The sequence below is a fragment of the Pantherophis guttatus genome, chromosome 7 (assembly GCF_059756535.1).
Source record: "Pantherophis guttatus breed Tessera chromosome 7, ASM5975653v1, whole genome shotgun sequence".
Lineage (NCBI taxonomy): Eukaryota > Metazoa > Chordata > Lepidosauria > Squamata > Colubridae > Pantherophis > Pantherophis guttatus.
The window spans coordinates 21,103,567-21,124,596 of NC_142069.1; the positions used below are offsets into that span (position 1 = coordinate 21,103,567).

The 21,030-nt window shown below is 40.7% G+C and overlaps 1 protein-coding gene across 2 annotated transcripts in view; it reads right to left on the reverse strand.

Annotated features, from left to right (window-relative positions):
* The window catches only part of DGKI (diacylglycerol kinase iota), a 309,513-nt gene that overhangs the window by 196,245 nt on the left and 92,238 nt on the right, over positions 1-21,030 (reverse strand). The gene's annotated exons all lie outside the window — the stretch shown is intronic.

The following is a 21,030-nucleotide window of genomic DNA, read 5'->3' on the forward strand; positions in this document are numbered from 1 at the left end:
TATGCAGGACAAATCCATAGAGAAAAATCAGGCCATCTTGCTATCATCCTCTCCGGGAGTCTTTGACAGCTTCACAGTTATAGTTTTTCATAGTTTCTTTAAATGTGATTCATCAAATAAAGCCCACACAACACTAAGTCACAAACCAGCCTTTCCTAACCTACTTCCCACAAAAATATATTGGCTTTTGACCAGATTGCATGGAAGATCGTGAGCATAGAAATCCAACTCAATTGGAGGACACCAGATTGGGAAAACGGCAGTCAATCATAGTTTAAAACATCAGAGTTCAACCTCGGCAACTGTAAGACCTGTGGATTTCAACTCACAGAATTCCCAAGCCAACCATGTTGCCAAGGTTGGACACCCCTGGTTTAAAGCCACTTATGGCTATGTCCCATATTTTGCTTGGTTAGACTTAGGAGAGCTCTTTAGCACTTCAGATAACAACTCCAGAGAAAGTAGAGTTGAGAATGACACAACCAATTTGGAAGAGGTTAATCTACATACCAATACCAAAGAAAGGAGATTGAACAGAGTATAGATAGTTCTTCAGAATAAAAGCCTCTGAAAGAAGGCAGGAAAAAAAAAAGCAAGGCACAGAGCTCACAACCAAGGAGCCTGTTGCTAAAATTCACCTCTGGAAACAGCTTATTGGGGGTATTCCAGGAGGCCGATCCACCCACCAATCAGCTTTTTTCTTATTTTCCTCCCCAAAAACTAAGGTGCATCTTATACTTTGAAAAATACAGTATGTTCTCTTCTTTATATGTGCAGGTTAATTCTTTTATACAATGGTATTCAAGATTACATTTCCAACACCAAAACTGCAATAGGATAGTCTAAAATATTTTCCCTGCATCTCCTTTCATAACCTTAGTAATTTCTATAGGACAACAGGATTATGCCATTCTCCCTATCTGAGGTGCGGGAATTCTTTGTAACGGTGTGAAAGTAACATTCTGACCTGTTTCAGGTTAAGCATGCAAGCGTTTACAGGCTTCAGCAAGTAGAGCAATAATGTGTCAGAACAAACATGCCCACCAGCAACATTAAACAGAAAAGTGAAGTCTTGCCTGTGAGTGTCCAAAGCCAAATCAGAGCATGGGTGACATAATCCAGGAACACCCCAAGCTTTCAAGAGTCATGGAAAATAGTCAGCTGATTTGGTGTTAGAAAGCCAAGGACATGTGATTCAGAGACATGGAAGCATGGAACAGTTATTCCCAATTGTCAACCTAGCAAGGTAGTCCAGCATGACTAATAGATGGACTAAGGTTATTGTTGTGATCTGCCAGCAGCCTGCAGAACTGGCGGTGAAGTCAAACAGTGAGAAGGCTGGGGAGGACAATGGGCCAGTCCTGGAGTCAGGGGAAGGTCCAGACAAGGGCTCTGCGTCGGAGACAGAGATGGGGCCAGGGCCATCTGGGAGCGATGCACGGACTCTGGAACCTCCAGAGGCGGATAGCAGAGAGGTAGAGGAACAGGAGGAGCCTGTTCCTAGTGCACGCATGCGAAGAGCTGCCAGAAGGCAAGAGCAGCTAAAACAAAAAGGACGACTCGGGAGTAAGGCCAGGAGATGATTGGCCCCTCCCATAAGGCTTAAAAGACCAGCAACGGCTCTTGGGATCTTTGTAGGAAAGCAACATTGCTACATTTGTTTCTTGTCGGTGTCTCTTGCTTCTGAACTTCCTGGGGTTTTGCCAAGAAAAGCCTTTGGCAGGGTGCCAAGGAAGACAAAGGTTTGTGATAAGGCCGAAGGATTGTTTAATTTGCCTCCAGAGATAAGGAGAATCCAAGACCTCAGTGCCTTCTGCCGTGCCCTTAAAACCTTCCTTTTTCAGCAAGCCGGGCTGGCCTAATTTTTTAAGTGTTTTTAAGTGTTTTGTTTATTGTTTTTAATTAATGGGGCCAAATTTATATATATATATTATAACTGTATTTTAATATTTGTACTTGCTGTTTTTACTTGGCTGTTCACCGCCCTGAGTCCTCAGGGAGAAGGGCGGTATACAAATTCAAAATAAAATAAAAATAAAATAAAATAAAATTGGACTAAGCTGAGGATGAAACCCCGCCCACCTGCCAGCCCCCACCTTTCAGCCTCTGCCTCCCAGCAATTTGCCTCCTTGCAGCAAACAGCAAACAGCCTGGTCAGCTTCAGCACAGCCTGATTTAGCACGAGCAGCTGATTGGTGGTTGGATCAGCCTCCCGGAATACTGCCGATCAGCCGTTCCAGGTTGCGGGGATCAACTCCACCATTGCAGCCTATCGCTGCCTCCACACACCCCATTTTTGGCCTCTGCACATCCTGTTTTTGGCCTCCGCGCACGCCATTTTCGGCCTCTGAATTTCATTTTTAATCTCGGCCGGTGTGCTCACAATTAAAAAAATGACAATAAAGTTATCTTATCTTATCTAATTTAGGTTATACTTATGAAAAATCTTGAAGATTATGTAAACCAAAGTTTTGATTTTAAATAAATGAGACACAAGACAGCATGCAACTACAGAACAATATTCAGTGGAATTCCTTGAGGTGTTACTTTGCTTCAAATGAATTAGAATGTATACATAGGGAGCGCATTCATCATTTTACATAATAGTACTTAAATCCAAATTTGGATGTACACCAGGAAAGCCCAAATTGTCACCCACAAGCACAAAGTATGCTTGAAGGAGATAAATCTATTTTTCTCATGTTACCAAATTAATTGCTAAAAGAATAAAGCAAACTACCGGTAGTAATTATAATGAGGCATCTGGACTAACTTAAGTATTTTTTTCCTGCATCTCTCTTTTTATGTAGCTGAATATCATCATCTTTTAGACATTCCAACTGTAAAATATTTCCAGTTCTGATTTTGTTGGGGGGGAGGGGTAGGTTACTTTTCAATTTTTTAGAATAACTCATTTCCTACAGCACCTTCTGTATGTCTAAGCCGTCTGTGTATTTTTAAAGGGTGGGTAATAACATAATGAGTCAGTCTTGGCATGAAGTTCCTTGTGTAGGCAAAATGGTATTGACATAATGTGCTCAGCTACCGCTTCTTCCAAAACAGCCTAGGATATTAGCATCTGCTTCCTGACTCTGGCTTTTGATCAAGCCAGCATACTGTTTTCTATCTACGAAGCTCAAAGCAGAATTATTTATTCTCACTCTCACACTGAGTCAGAGACAGGATCAGGCTCAAACCCAGAGATTTTGGGACATCCTTTTTACTGCATCTCTTTATCTGGGTTTAAGCTGCAACGCTGAGTGTTCTTACCCTTAGTGAAAGCTGTGGGGCCATCCTCTGAAGAACATTCCATAAGATTGCACTACTATGTCACACATGAAATACGCATACACACCAGCAACACTAAAGAAGAAATGGAAGACTTCCCTTGTAAGAGTCCAAAGCTAAATCAGAGCATGGGTAAACATAGGTCTATGGCAGTGGTGGAATTCAAATTTTTTTACTACTGGTTCTGTGGGCATGGTGTGGCGTGGTGTGGCTTGGTGGGCGTGGCAGGGGAAGGATACTGCAAAATCCCCATTCCCACCCCACTCCTGGGGGAAGGATATTGCAAAATCTCCATTCCCACCCCACTCCAGGGGAAGGATACTTCAAAATCCCCATTCCCTCCTCACTCCTGGGGGAAGGATATTGCAAAATCTCCATTCCCACCCCACTCTGGGGCCAGCCAGAGGTGGTACTTGCCGGTTCTCCGAATTACTCAAAATTTCTGCTACCGGTTCTCCAGAACCTGTCAGAACCTGCTGAATAGTTTAGTTTAGTTTAGTTTATTGTCATTGCACATGGTACAATGAAATTAAATGCCGTCTTCAGAGTACAATAGCACCCCTGGTCCATGGAGATTCTCAGTCATCCAAGTCATGGTTGTGCCAAAGGTGCTTTTTTTTTTCAAGAGGCAACTGGACTTTCTGGGGGTTTTTTTCTTTCAGCTGTCCATCTGCATTTAAAAGACACAGGCCACTCTTTTGAAGACAACAAAGTCCATATTTTGGACAGAGAGGATCACTGGTTTGAAAGAGGGGTTAAAGAGGCCATCTATGTCATAATTGAACAGCCCTCTCTCAACAGAGGGGGAGGCATATGACGTCAACTATCTCCAATCTACAACACAATCCTTTCAACAGTTCCAAGAAGGCTCCACACCCATTTGCACCACTCAGGTGACCCTGATGACATAGATAAACCTCCAGGTGACCTTAACGACCTGCTAAAAGAAGGCAAATGTCCAGCTGTCTGCAAGGAGTATAAATCCTTCCATTTCCCACCATCCAGTCAGAGCTGAAGAAGCTTCTTGGATGAGAATTGAAATGTCTTCAAAGAAAAAAAAACCAGAAAGTCCTGTTGCCTCTTGAAAAAAAGGCACCTTTGGGACATGGGTAAACATAGCAGACCAAATTTCCAGGAATCATGGAAAGGTGGTCAGCTAGTCAGGTGTTGAAAGCCAAGGTAGTACATGTGATTCAGAGGCTCACACCGACAAGACATTTTATCTCTTCTGCACTGTTTCATCTCTGAAGTATCCCTGAATTATTCCAATTAACGTTTCAAGCTATGAATCTTATTGGACAGCCTTAGACCAGCAATAGCCTAAGACAGCAGCCCCAATCTGTATGGCAAATGGTAATGGATGTGGAAGGCTTGTTACAGATTTCTTATCTATACTTTAGATCCCTCGCTCATTACGTTAATGTGGCATGCAGGTTCCAGCTACAATTTTACAACTTAGGTTGACTTTCTTTGAAAATTAAACGATGGCAAAAGGATAATTATATATTTACTATACTAAAGGCTTTAGAGGTAAGAATAATTCAACTGTAATAGATATGTAAATGTAAGACTTATTTATCTCCCACATAAGCTTTCATATGATACAACTCAATGACCCACCTTAGAAGAGGGTCATAGTCAACCTGAGAATTGCACTTTCACTCTTTCTGACTCCCCAAAGTAGCTCTTGAACCAGCAGTCTGAAAGGCTGATAGCATTGTAATTCCATTTTATCACAAAACTCTAAATACAATCATCACTTGTAAGCCAGCCCAGCGTAGGAAGGGCTGACAGCCATTGTGTTTCAACTGCTTTGTATACCCCAAAATGCTTTGTTGCGGATTGAATTGTTGATACAACTTGCATAAGTTAAACCATTGTTCCAAAAGAAAGCGCCTTCGTGAAAGAAAAAAAAAGGAAAGATAAGTGGTCTCCTGAATGGAATTGTCATTGCACATATAGGAGTACAGCCGCCGGACAAAAGTTTTTACTTTTGGATTCATTCCAAAGATTTTCCTATATTGATTACATTTTGTTCCAAAATGTGGTGGCGCAGTGGTTAGAATGAAGTACTGCAGGCTACTTCTGCTGACTGCTGGCTGCCTGTAGTTCGGCAGTTCAATTCTCACCAGTTCAAGATTGACTCAGCCTTCCATCCTTCTGAGGTCAGTAAAATGAGGACCCAGATTGTTGAGGGCAATATGCTGATTCTGTAAACTGCTTAGAGGCAGCTGGAAAGCACTGTGAAGCGGTATATAAATCTAAGCGCTATTGCGATCTTCATTTTCAGAGTGCATATGCCTCATTCGATGTTACTGCAAAGCAACTCCAAGGTTCTATAAAAAGAAACTTTATTAAAAGTTACTTAAGTCATAAATGCATAAGGAAAGCATCTTCTACCAGCTCAAATGTATCTGACCCAACATTTTCTATTCTTAATTATAGTGGTGCTCCAGATCTAAAGACAGAATAGTCTATCCAATTGCCTCCACCTGAAATTCTTTTAACTAGAGAGATCTGACACTAAACCCAATGATTTCCTATCATTAAAACTAGCCTTTTAGAGGGTGGGAAAACCTTATCTGACATTATTTTCTACCAGTCCTCATTCAACCCAATGAAAGAAAGCTCTGTTTAGAAATCATTTCAAAAGAGAAGAGATTGCCTTGAAGTTATAGTTATACAGCGTGGTCTACTTGGCAAATCTTCAGTTACAATATGGGTAAATGGTAGGTGTAGCCTCTCAATTTATAATCATCTCACAATGAACTGTAATGCCTCCTTGAAGTTACTGAAGAGCTCCCACTGGGCCTTTTCAGATTTAGAAGTGTGGGCAGTCCGGAAGCTTCGGAGTGATAGGAAAATGAGTAATAAAACAGGGAGGGGGGGAGAAATGTTTAAATGTCAAGGCCGATATCAGCACATTATCCTTAAAAGAAGTCTTGTGCCCCTGTGCTATAATTCTGCCATAATGTATTTTAATGGAATTTAACCAAAAATAAGGGACACAGGGTGTTGAAGAAAGCAGATTTTAGCCAGTCGTGAAATATCTGCAGCATATGCCATCAAATTCCCTTAGAAGAAATATTTGTATTTAGGATTTTATTCTAAGGTATTATCTTTTTTTTTCTCCAATTTTTATTTATAAGTATAAACTAAACAGAACAATGAAACGTACAAAACATAAAAACATATAAACATCCATTTCAATACATGTCCAGTTTGTCGCAACTATAATATACATTTCTCTTTGTATTTTGACTCTTCCTCATTTGGTCATTCCCTTTTGTCTATCTAATATTGATCTTTGTTGACCTACGTCTGTTCTTTGTTTCCATCATATTATATTTGGTCATTTTATTTATTTCCTATTGCTTCATCTCTTTCCTATCTTTCAACCAACTATACCACTTTTCCCATACTAAGTAAAAGTCATGTTCTTCCCTATTTTGTAATTCCTTTGTGAGTCTATCTAATTCCGCACATTCCATAATTTTATTGATTACTTTATCTGGTGTTGGAATATCACTACTCTTCCAGTGTTGAGCGTATAGTATTCGTGCTGCTGTTATCATATGTATAATTAAATAGGTTGTTTCTTTTTCATAGTATCCATTCACTATGCCTAATAAGAAGCTTTCTGGTCTTAGTTCTATCTTTTGGTGTGTTATTTCCTCTATTTGTATTTTGATCCTTTGCCAATATTGTTTCGCCATTGGGCAGGTCCACCACATATGGTAATAGGTGCCTTTGTGGTGGTTGCATTTCCAACATGTTGATGGCGTGCCGGGGAACATTCTTGCCAAGTATTATCTTTTATTATCTAGAGCAGAGGTATCAAACTTGTGGCTTGTGGGCCGGATGCGTCACGTGCTGGCCCCGCCCCTCCCAGTTTAGCAAAGGGGAAAACAGTCCCAATACGCCACGTGATGCCGCTGTTGACGACGCAGGTTTGATACCCCTGATCTAGAGGTATGATGGAGAAATGTCTCCAAGCTTCATCCAATTGCAACTTACTATCTTTAGCATCAGTGCTGATATGGAATTCTTTCTGTCATAATGAATAGCCTTCCATAAACACACTTTTGTAAATGAATATTTTTAAGATACCATATATTTCATTCTTGGGAAGCATTTTAGACTGAAGTTTGGAACTTTCTTTGGTTTTGTAAGTTGTAGAACAAGACAGATTTTTTTTAATAATGAATATGCTTTACACAGTATATTTATTAATGGTTTTACTTCTTGCAGATTCACATTTTGTGAGATGGTGGCTGTATAATTAAATACTGTAAATATTGTTTCATGCTTTGGATTACTGGTTCTCAAAATGGTTAAACCATCCCACTCATCAGAAGAATAGCTTAAATTGAGAACAAAAAAAATAAAAAGTCCAAAGATTTTCTATTTTTACTATCCTTTGATGTTGAGGATGTATGTAACCCATTCTCATTCTCTGCACCAGATATTAGTTAATCTGAAGGTTAAAACTGTGTGTATCTGTACATATGCCTACACAGTTTGGCATATGAATAAAACAGCGCAAAAGTTACTGTAATGATTAAGAAGATGATGAAGCTATGATCTGAGAAGATAACCTCACCTGCTGAGAGATTTGGTAGAACGGAATCTTTAAGATGAGATGCTTTCCCATTTGAGGCATTCATGTCTATTTACAAATCAATTCATCATTGATTTAGAATATTTATTGTTGGTTAATGGGAGGGACAGGGAGATACTTTTAGAAAGATATTTTATAGATGTATTTAGCATTAGTGACTAAATTGTCACATCCCTAACCATCATTTTCTGTATCAAAACAAAAATGTTGAAAGTATCCATTTTCCCCCTATTGTTTGTTTGCTGTTCTATAGATTTGTCTAATAAGGCACCAAATGCTGCCAGATAAATACAACATATCTTAACTTCTAAGGCTGTGTTAATTGTGTTTCCATGGAAATAAGGACTTAACTCCTTAACAGCAATGACTTTAATGATTAGTTACTTGATGCTGTACAAAAGAGATACAAAGGGACGTAAATTACAAGCTTTTTGATGATGTATCATTTAAGACATGCCCCTTACACTTAGAAACAGATAAAATACACATAATGCAGCTTTGAATTCCAACAGAAAGATCTTGTTGTATCAAAATAGAGGAGAATTGCAGATTTATTTTTAACTTGAGTATCATGAAGTTTCCTAACTTTGACAATATTCCTGAAAAAGTAGAAAAAGTCAAGGATGGTAGGAGTTGGAGAGTATAGTATAGTATAGTATGGAGCAAATATACTTGCAAGCTTTTCTAGCAATTCTCTATTACTGTACTAAATTCTCTCAATTTTCCTGAGCAACAGTATTAAAAAAAAAAAAACTTGCTAGACATAAGGTAATAGGGCTTAATTTGCATTCAGATAAGAAAACACCAAGAGTTATCTTTAATGTTTTTATATACAAGCAGGTAGCAAAGTCATTATCTCCTAGCAATTGTCCAGGGAGTAACTGATATATGCTTTCTAAATCAGAAATGCATAAATTGAACTTCCAATTTCATTAGTTTTGGTCCCCACAGCATCTTCAAATATTTCAGTCAAACTCTGATATGAAAGTAAAATACAAAATACATGGGGAATAATCCCACTACCAGAACGCAATGGATTTTCTATTTTTTTTAATTTAATTTAATTTATTTTGATTTATATGCCGCCCTTCTCCAGAGACTCAGGGTGGCTTACAATGCGTTAAGCAATAGCCTTCATACTTTTGTATATTTTATACAAAGTCAGCTTATTGCCCCCACAAACCGGGTCCTCATTTTACCTACCTTAGAAAGGATGGAAGGCTGGGTCAACCTTGAGCCTGGTGAGAATTGAACTCGCAGTAATTGCAGGCAGCTGGAAGCTAAATACTACCTTTAACAGTAGCATTAGTCTGCTGCGCCACTCAAGCTCCTTATTTAATTTAAACCTAGGAGCCTGGATAGCTCTGCAGACAAGGCACTGCAATTTAACACCAGCTGTCTGCAATTAAAGTAAGTTCAAATCTTGCCAGGCTCAAGGTTGACTCAGCCTTCCATCCTTTCTAAGGTAGGTAAATTGAGGACCCAGTTTGTGGGGGCAATAAGCTGACTTTGTATAAATATACAAAAGTATGAAGGCTATTGCTTAACGCACTGTAAACCGCCCTGAGTCTCCGGAGAAGGGCGGCATATAAATCAAATTTAAAAAAAACACAAACAAATCAAATACAACTTTTTTACCCTGACTCCATTCACTTTGAACATGGTGGAGCTCAATTATATCCTGCTTTAGAGCTGGGGTCTCAAAAACATGATTCATGGGTCCCATGACATCCTCTTAGTCTGCTTCCATGCCCACAATACTTTTCAGAAAAAGCCAATTTGACATAATGGTGAAGGCATCAGGCTAGAAATCAGGAGATTGTGAATTCTAGTCCTCTTTAAGTACAAAGCCAGCTAGGGGATCTTGGGCCAATCATTTCCTCTCAGTTTTAAGAAGTAAGGAAGGGCAAACTACTTGCCAAGAAAACTGCAGGAATTACCAGTAGTCCCAAGAGTCAAAAACTGACTCAAAGTTGCGCACGTGGACACACATGAATACTGTGTGGGTTGCTTATGTTGTCCAGCAAGGACAGAGTACCTAGAGAGGCAGATTGGTTATCTATCTGAAGAAGCCCTCCAAGAAAATGAATGGCCTGCTTGCAACAGCCTAAACTTTCCCCTCTTTCTGATATGGCAGCTTGTCAACAATAGCAGAGCTGGGTTGCATGGGTGATATAGTTACTGCCTGGAGACAAAGCAGCACTGTGTTCGGGTAACTTCCACTGACTTGTGGGTGCAGTGCTGCTTTTAAGGTAGTGCAGACTCTCCAGGCATGGGCAAGGGAGGCTCCATTTGGCCCCAGATTGCAAGGAGGGTTAGGGTTAGGGTTAGGGTTAGGGTTAGGGTTAGGGTTAGGGTGCAACCAAGGAGAAGGATCAGTATGGGCACCCTGCCCAGACACCATCTCTGTCAGATCAGGAGTGGGATAAGTCACTATCTTCTAACATTGGGTTATTTTTAATGCTCTCTATGGTTTGGATTTTTTTTTCCCCTGGATGGTTTATTTTTGTGGCCCACTGCCCAGAATTATATTGTTTCAGTTGGGGACCTTATAGGTATTTGAAATTAGCAAATTGTAAACTTAAGTATGCTTAGAGTTGTTCCAAGGTTGAAAGTTATGGTTCAGGGGTTAGGGAAAGGTTGCAATACCAGGCACAACAACACTGAGCAACATCAGTAGAGAAGGAGGGGAGACATAATTCAAAATGGAAAGTCAAATCATTAGCTGATTATAAGTTGTTTTTGCAAAGTTTAACTGGGAAAAAAACAGTTTTGGTTTTGTGTTATCAGAAGCTTGTATAAAATGAAAAAAAGCTCTCATTTTCATATAAAACATGGAAAAACACACTATTAAACACCACCGTTTCGTTTCAACAACCAGTAATTTCTCACAACCACTCCCTAGTATATGTAGAACTGGGCTGTAGAACTGGGCTGCAAAAATACAGGTGATCACTAGATGGCAACAAACTAATACAGAAATGTTTGATTCCTTGCTGCCATCTCATGGCCAATTTAGATTTAGCGGGGGGGGGGCGGTTGTGCCCCTAAATGTGTAAATCCAACCACTGAGCACCTAGCAATTACCTTCCAACTGGCATTTTACAACTTTTTGACTTGAGAGATTGCCTACCTCAGTTTCACTCTCTCCATTTAGCTCTAAATTATAGCTCTAGCTCTTGAGGGAGAATTATTTACCCTGCAATTCAAAGAGCATCTCGCAGTGCGTAGACATGATAAATCAAAAAGTTAGAAAACGGTTCACAAGTAATTTCCCACCACCGCTCTTTCAAGAACAGAAGCTACTGAATTCTAAAGAAGCAGCTCTTTCAACAACAGCTGTCCGATGGCACATAGATACAGTTGATGAGGAACTGTGGGAGAAAACGGTAGTTCAAAGACCCTTGGCTTCCTAAGAAAGACATATGCATTCAGGGTACCCACTGGGCTATCAAAAGCAATTGCACGTAGTATGGGGTCTTTTTCTGAAATGACAGCCGGTTGAATTTTGCCTCCAACCCTGCCACTTACTTTAGATACATACCAATTTGTTCCCTAATTAGGCAATAAGAAGCCCTCAATAAGAGTTAATGATAGATTCTGAAAAATTGGTAAGATGGGTAGATGATGTGATTATGAGATAATAAAAATATATAATGGCAAAGCACTTAGACTTATATACCGCTTCACGGTAAGCGGTTTACAGAGGCAGCATATATTGTACCCAACAATCTGGGTCCTCATTTTACCCACCTTGGAAGGATGGAAGGCTGAGTTAACCTTGAGCCTGGTGAGATTTGAATGACAAATTGCAGGCAAGCTGGCAGTCAGCAGAAGTAGCTTGCAGTACTGCATTCTAACCACTGCACCACCAAGGCTCCAAAAAATACTGGTTCGGAACACCTTAACATGAAAATGACTTTTTCATTTAAAGTGCATATTTCCTAAAAAAATCCAGGAGCATCTATTGTAGAGAAGAAGGTGCATCATTACATTATTTTGACTATTTTGGCACCCAACCCCTTGTTGTCAGCTCTTCAAGACAGACCAGACCGGGATGTCAGAGTTATGAATGTTAATACTACTTTGTTTTATAGTTAGTGACAGAATCTTGCAACTCTAAATATTCTTCCTCTGTCCTTTCCTTTTTTTTTTCTTTCTTAGAACTAGGAAGGGTCAAGCCAGAGAGATTTTCTCCAGTTACATTTACATCCTGGGCTCAGATTTCTTTCATCTAACTGCTGCCTTGGTTGTGACTCTTCCTCCTGTTGCTAAGGTTATTCCCAGGGGTGAAATCCAGCAGGTTCTGACAGATTCTGGAGAACAGTAGCGGAAATTTTGAGTAGTTCAGAGAACCGGCAAATACCACTTCTGGCTGGCCCCAGAGTGGGGTGTAATGGAAATTTTGCAATATCCTTCCCCTAGGAGTGGGGAGGGAATGGGGATTTTGCAGTATCCTTCCCCTGGAGTGGGATGGGAATGGAGATTTTGCAGTATCCACCCACCAAGCCACACCCACCAAGCCACACCACGCCCACCAAGCCACGCCTACAGAACCCATAGTAAAAAACTTTGGATTTCACCACTGGTTATTCCTACTGCCCATTGTACCTGTCCCTTGCAGGTATCTTTGCACCCATACCTCTTTCATAGTTGCAAGGAAAAATTCCTTTTCTGATTTAAGAGTATGAATCCCCATTGTCCCAATTTATCTTGCTTTCAAAAGAAACATTTGTTTTACTTCAATTTGGGAGATGCTGACGCTCAATTAGCATTCATCATCCAAAACAAAAGCCATATGTTACGCGGTAATGTATTCTTTCACACTGAATAATACCACTGGGGTCCTTATCATGGCCTCTTTAATCAATAACAATTCACATTACATGTCTAAGGAATTATACCCCACAGACTGAATTTGACAAATGTTTCCCATTCAAAACAATCCATTAAAAAAAAAAAACCATAGGCTTGCTTAAGGACAACTTTACAGAACAAGAGGGATCCCTAGTCTTGATTTATGGAATGGGACAAAAATCATACCCATGTTTCCCTGAAAATAAGACCCTGTCTTATATTTTTTTGAACCCTGAAATAAGCGCTTGGCCTTATTTTCAGGGAGGTCTTATTATTTTGGGGTGCGTGGAGGAAACCAGAGGAAATGGCGGGGACCGGCTGTGCATGCATTTAAATATTTTTGGGGAGGGTTTATTTCCACGGGGGGCTTATTTTAGTGCATGCGCTCAAAAGCCCGATTGGGCTTATTATCAGGGGATGTCTTATTTTAGGGGAAACAGGGTAGATATGTCCTCACCCTAAACCTGAGTTTAACTGTATGGAAATTAGAATCAGTATAGGCTGGGCAATCTTTTCTGGGCTGAGGGCCATATTTGTTCTTGGAATTATGTGTTGTGTGGATTGTCTCCCAAAATAAATGAGTGGAGCAGAACAATACAAGACTGAGACAAAGAAAGGTGCCAGTGTGGTATTCGTCGTTAAGGTGTTGGGTTAATCTTGAGAAGACCAAGCTTAACAAAGTAACTGAGTAATATTATCCAGTCACTCTCTCTCAGCCCAACCCACCTTCCAGTGTTGTTGTTGTAGAATAAAATTAATATTAGAGAAAGCTATTGATACTAGCCTATCCAGCCCCTGAAGTTGACTACCAGTAACTTTTTAAAGTTGGCATGAACCCTAAGATTTTTCCAACCTTGAAGACTCCATAAATGTTCTGTCCCCATCCCCACACACACACAAACAGCCAGCCGGGGGTTAAAGAAGTACTCGGCACACACAAGGTTCGTTATCAAGAACTTGGCAGCAATACGATAACCGTCTGCCAAGTGCTTTACTACAAGAAGAGGGAGTGTTCCTCCACCAGATAACACCAACTAATACACACAGTTTTCAAAACAGTCCAGCTCAAACATGAAACCTTCAGCAGATCAGGCGTTGTACAAAGTGACTAGCCAGAAGTTAGCTTTGTCCGTCATAGAGTCTAAATGGCCACCACACTCTCTTATATAGCCTGTGGGGTGTGGTCCAGTGACTCAGCTTAATCCCTGGCACGCCTCCTCATCTGCTGCAAACGTTTATCTCGCCTTCGTTGGTGTGGATCCAGGAACGACTTATCACCCTCATCACTGTCATCGGAGACACCTGGCTGGCTTCTCTCCTTCATGTTCGGAGCCTTCTTCCTCCGATAAGATGGGCTCGGGGATCGGAGCCACAACAATAAATTAATCTTGAAGTGTTAGCATGCAAAGCTGAATTATGGCCTGGACATTGGAAAAGGGCAAATTGTCCTGGGAAAGGGATCTTGGTATGGCTCTTATGAGTTGCTCAGCTACATCCAACCTTCTCTGCCAATCCTTTTGCTTTCTGGTTCTTTTCATTCTCTTTATTGCTTATTGAATTATTTAAGGCAGCACATTTGTTTGAAAGATCTCATTTCTAAGAGTGCATTCATAGTTGATCAGCAATTAATAGATGGTTTTAATAAAGCTTTCATGAACCTACCAATGAGTGGATGCGAGTTTATTGCCATAGGTTTATTTATGCCTTTGTAACAAGTAGTTGAGCCTTATTTCACATGTTTATGAAGCTGAGGAGTTTGCAACTGAGCATTGGATTTGGTGACTATTGGCATATGCCAGGAGGGCATTTAGAGGCATGCTTAGAACAAATGTACGAATGAGTCAGGGCTAGCTAGAAAATTATCCACTTTTCATCACACACGGATGTTCTTACTGGAAAGCTTCCCTTACATACAGTTTATTATTTTGTTGCATTTCGTTTCAACATAGAGAACTAATGGCAGAAAACCTCCTTTCCCAATTAGGCATATGTCAGACCACAATTCCAATCAGCTGCAGCCAAGATTAGAGATTGAGGCCGGATTAGAAAGATTTATCGGCTGACTTGGTTTCCCACCCTAGCTTTCCTATACTAAGAATCACCTTTTTCAAACAGCTGAGATGATTTCAGTGTCTGTAAATGCCAATCTGATTTTAAAGAAATGGGAAAAGGGTAGCCGCTCATCAGTGTCTCTTTAGAAAAGCAAGTTGGGAACTGTCACTCTTGGTCTTGAACAAAATAAACAAGAGTCAAGCTGTGCAGCTAGGAAATTTTAAAAAAAGTTTCCTGATATGATTTTTTTTTCCTTCCTAGCATTTTCCTGCAGATGCAGGGTTTGCTTTGGGGGGGGGGGGGTCAAATAAATGTTGATCCATTAGTTGAGACAGGAATTTGTCTCAAGTTGACATTGTGAGACAGTGACCGGCCCAAGCCTGATATTGTGAGACAGTGACCGGCCCAAAGTCACGCAGCCAGCTTTCATGCCTAGGGCAGGACTAAAATAGACATTCTCCTGGTTTCTTTAACCACTGCCTTAATCACATTTAACCAAACTGATAAGGTGCTTTCTGATAATATTTAGATATCGATTACACATTACACAGAGTCCTCTGGCTTGAGAATACAGATACTCTTCGACTTTTGGCCATTTATTTAACAATCATTTGAAGTTACAACAGCCTGGCAAAAAATGACAACCCATTCTCAAGGGTTACAACCCTCCCTGCCATCATGTGATCATAATTTGGGTGCTTGGCAACTGGCTCACACTTACAATGATTGCAGTGTGTTGAGATCACATGATTTGCAACCTTCTCAGCTGGCTTTTGACAAGCAAAGACAATTGGGGAAGCCAGTTTCACTGCATGGTTACTTGATAACAATCAGAAACAGAATGGAGCTGGAAGGTATGTTGGAGGTCTTCTAGTCCAGCTCCCTGCTCAAGAAGGAGACCCTATACCATTTCAGACAAGAGACTGTCCAGTCTCTTCTTGAAAACCTCCAATGATGAAGAGCACACAACTTCTGAAGGCAAGCTGTTCCACTGGTTAATTGTCTTCACTGTTAGGAAGTTCCTCCTTAATTCCAGGTTGTTTCTCTCCTTGATTAGTTCAATGAATCAATCAGTATAGAGGTGGAAGGGATCTTGGAGGTCTTCTAGTTCAGCGGCCCCCAACCTTTTCAGCATCAGGGACCAATTTTCTGTAGTGAGAAGTTTTTCTGCGGACCGGAGGGGACGTGAATTTAACAGAGAGAGATTGACAGAATTGGAAGGGACATTGTAGATCATCTAGTCCAACTTCCCGCCCAAGCAGAAGGGCCTACACCATTTCTGACAGATGGCAGTCCAGTCTCTTCTTGAAAACCTCAAGTGATGGAGCTGCCATGACTTCTGAAGGCATGCTGATTGTTCTCACTGTCAGAAAATTTCTCCTTATTTCTAGGTTGAATCTCTCCTTGATCAATTTCCATCCATCATTCCCTGTTTGGCCTTCAGGTGTTTTGGAAACAATGTTATTTACCTAACAACCATAGTAAAAATGGTGATAAAATCAGATCGAGTCACATAGCTCACGTAATGATCGCATCACTTAGCAACTGAAATTCTGGTTTCAATTGTGGTCCTAAGTCAAGGACTACCTGAGTGGGAATTGGAATATTATTTGAGTGGTACCATATCAGTGGTAGAATCCAATATTGCTTTATATGTTCCTCTTATTGGCATATTCATACACAATCCCTTTTCAGGCACACTGCAATGCTATGTTAGACTGACCTTGGGAGACAAGCAGAAGAAATACAGCCTGAGAAAGATCTGGGTCAGATTTGGGTAAAAAGCAGCCAGCAGAAGTACAGTGTCTATGATAAATATTTTAGAAGTTTCTTGGGCTGTACAGGCGATAGTGAAGAAATATACTTTCATATAGTGATATGGAATTCTATTCTTTAAAGAGGAACTTCAGAGAAGTTATTTGCTTTTTATGGTCGCGGCATAGCAAAGAGAGAGAAAATTTATGTTTTGCTAGACGGATGAGGAATGGAGTAAACCTGTCCAGTGGTGGGATTCAACCAGTGTAACAACCAGTTCGCTGAGTGCATGCTTCGCTTGCATGCACGCCACACACGCACTATGCCTGCATGGGGTGCATTTGAATTCAGCTCTAAAACTTACCTTCTACTGCAGCTCCGGTGAGTAAAACAGCTGAAGTGCAGCAATCCGCTATGCCGCACCAATCAGCTGGGCTTCAAACAAAGGAAATAAAGGTAAATAAAGTGCAGGGGCAGGCAGGCGAGCCCCGCTGATCATCAGAGCGAGCCGGTTCGCTCCCGGTTCTCCTAAACCGTCTGAACTAATAGAATCCCACCCCTGATTCTGTCCCATTTGTGCACAAATTCTGGTTCTTGATCCACCAACATTTGGAAGGCAAGAAAGAAGCTCCCTAGCAATAACTGTTTGATATCATTTGTTGGCTGGATTTGTTCAGTGTGTGCCTCGGTCTCCTGAAAGCATAGTTTTGGTGCTGATGAATCATTCCTCAAAAGGGTTGGTATTGGTACTGCCCCCTTGGTCTGATTCTAGATCCAGATGTTCAGATGAATATATTGGGCTCTTCCAGGATGCTTCAGATAACGAGGAATGCTGGGCTGTCCTAGGATGCCCAGAAGGCAATCTATTGAGAATTTTACTCAGCTTCTGTAAGGCCCAGCAGTCTCCTTGAGAGGATACAGTAAGTTCAACTCAGTGGAGACCAACAGGCCATTACCTGAACAAGGCTGGCTGGGCTGAGTCTCTTTTGAGAGTGGAGCAACAGGGGTCTAACTTCAAAGAGATTTATCAGAGTTTCTTGCAAAAATCAAATCCAGAAGCACATACAGATAACTGATTCAGCAGGATTCATTAACTTCTCTTTATATACATAATAACAGATGAAGTAAATTTTATAATACCAATAGCACAGTTCTTTCAACACGGTAACAAGTAGAGAGATCAGTTTCCAGTTTCAGTTAAGCAGACAGACAAGCCCAGGCTTGTTTCATTTCAGAGCTGAGCACACAGCTTAATACAAAGAGAGCCTCCTCTATACAGGGCAGTTAAGCTTCTGCACAGACTCAGTTGCCTAAGCCACGCCCAGACTTCAGACGTAAGTTTCTGTTTCCAAATAAGCCTTCATTGGCTGATCTATTCCAGTCCATGAATATTCATACTGTGATACTATTTCCTTCTCTAAAACAAGCAAAAAAAAAAAAGGCACAGTCAATTGAGGTGAAAAACTCAGAGTCAGATGACCCTCTTTGCATTTCTTGGGAGTAACTTCAGCTGTGAGGACAGATGAGCAAAGTCGAGCATGCCAGAGAAGCGGGGATTTCCTTTTCACATTATAAGAGATTTCTGCACTGAAGCAACTGCATTGCTAGTTCAGTTGATCCTATCTCAGGGGGAAAAAAATGAAGTAATCATGACAATGAGTCACTGACAAGCATACATCTGTTGCCCTGACAACATTAACTTATGGATATGTGTTTTTGCTATATCTGTCCTTGTTTAACCAAGACACGACAACCAGAGATGCAAATGGGGAGGAGGATGTCTGGGCAAACTTGGGTTTGAAAAGCCATCCTTGCCTCCTTATATTTTAATCCTTGTAACTGCTAGTATTTTTGCACAGATGGTATTCAACGTCATTGAAGGTGCTATTAAAGGAGCACCTCTTTTTTTTTCCATACAGCATTCCTTTCTCAAATAGAGATATCTATTAGGCTTCTAGTTTTGACTGAAAAAGGAAATTTGTTTTTCACCCCTTGGTTGAACCACACTATTATATATACAGGAAAGCCAGGGGTGGGCTTCAAAAATTTTAGCAAGGGATTCTCTGCCCAGTTGCTAGGTGGGCATAGCCATGGTGGGTGTGGCCTACTCAGCCTCCTGCACCATCGTGGGGGGGGTGTTTTTGCCCCCCCCGGCTCTGGAGGCTTTCCTCGAGCCTCCAGGAGGGCGAAAACAGCCTCCCCAGGCTCCGGAGGCCTTCTGGAGGCCAGAAATGGGCCCATTTCCAGCCTTCCTGAACTTCTGGTAGGCCTGTTTTTCACCCTCCCCGAGCCTCCATGCACACCCAGCATTTACCTGCATCCAAAACGGGCCATGTGGGGACTCCTGAGAAGGGAGGGGCAGGGTGAGCAGGGCCAGCGAGGAGTGGGATTTGTGGGTTCTCTGAATTGCACAGAATCTTAGCTAGAGGTTCTCCTGAACCCCTGCAAACCCCCAGCAGCCCAACCCTGAGGAAAGTGGCCTGTGAGACATTTTTCTTTGAGATGTTACATTACTTCTAGAAACTTTCATTTGTATTTGCAGAAAACCCGTTTCCTGGCCCAGCAGTCATCTCCTCCAGAAAAAGAAAGAGAATCTCTGGTGCAGGGATTCCAGGGTTTTTTCCCTGGTTATTGTTTGAAACTTGACACCATGTTAATAATTTCCAGTCATCAAGAGCAGCTGCTGATAATCAGGATATATCACATTGCCTCATCCATAGTTCAGCTATTTCACACTATTCTGTCTATGGAAGAGATGCATAAAGATCATCCATTCTCGTTGATTTATTGTCCTGGCAGAGCTCAGGCTACTCTGATATTTCCAAATCTTGCAACATACTTTACTTAGGGGAAAAGAAAAGAAAAAAAACAACCGTGTGATAACAAACAGGTTCTTCAACCCAGGAGAATCCGCATATGCAAATGCTGGCAAAATTGTTCCATAGCAGAGTCAACACTGAAAACTCTACAGTTCCCAAACTCAGAACAAGCATCCGCTGATATATAAAGAGAAAACAAAACTGTTTTTTTTTTAATTGTTCATCCCAAACTAAAAATGGAGATGTATACCAATTCAACATTGGCCCAGAACATTGTGCACTGATTCAAAGTCTCCTTTGAGACAAGTTCTCAACATCTAGTGTCTTCAAAGACGCAGACATGTTATTTTATTAGCAAAATGGAAAGTGTTGGTTGCTGCTAAATGTTACTTTAGAATTTAGAATAACAGAGGTGGAAGGTACCTTGGAGGTCTTTTAGTCCAACTCCCTGCTTAGGCAGGAAACTACACCACTTCAGACAAATGGTTATCCAATCTCTTCTTAAAAACTTCCAGTGTTGGAGCTTTTACAACTTCTAGAGGCAAGTTGTTCCACTGATTAATTGTTCTAACTGTCAGGAAATTTCTCCTTAGTTCTAGGTTGCTTCTCTCCTTGATTAGTTTCCACCCATTGCTTCTTGTCCTGCCCTCGGGTGCTTTGGAGAATAGCTTGACTCCCTCTTCTTTGTGGCAGCCCCTGAAATATTGGAGCACTGCTATCATGTCTCCCCTAGTCCTTCTTTTCATTAAACTAGACATACCCAATTCCCACTTCAATTTTTCACAGCTCTGGTATTTTCCTAGAGGTTCCTCTTGATGGTCCAAGTTTTTATCTAGTATTAACTTCGCTTTCTCATTGAGTTATGGACTTTGTTTCATCTATAGAAACATTGCATTTGGATACCTCCATTAAGTTTTGGGTCAATCACGTTTCATCAACTTCAGTAAAATAAAATGTGAGTTGATGAGTTTTTGTTTATCATGTGAATTGTCAGCTGTGGATTACAATTGAAGCATACTTTCTGAATCCAGAAAACCAGAATGTAGTAGCAACTTTGCACATAAATGTAAAGTTGTGATGTTTTAAATCAGAATTGGTCTACCTGACTTATCTATATCGAAGCAAATACTTTCAAGAGCTCCGTGAAATACCATTTAAAAAAAAAAAGCTTTAAAAAGTGCTTTAAATATTCTGTAGAACACATGTTCTTCAAAGTTAAACATTTTCATTCATTTGATTCTCCCAGAATCAATTTCCATCTGCAAATATGCAAGCCAGAAACAACTTCTGTGGTTTTAAAATAGCCTTTCCAATGAAATTTTCCAGCTTTTTTTCACCAAGATTAATCTCTTTAGAAACACTAAATATTGTTGGGTCTATCAAATACCAAGATACCATAGTTATAATAATTGGTAATCACACCAGATCACACTGGGAAAGGATAGTTTACAGTCACTGGGGAAAAAACTACTATTTGGATGCAAAGTTATATCTAGGTAAAGAAGTACAGAAGAGGAGGGAGAAGGAAGCTACAGTTATGATGATCTATCTAAAGGGGATAGATATTGGTATTACCAGCATACATCACATGGAATAAAAGGTTCTGGATCATATATCAAAATGCACATAGCTTTGAAA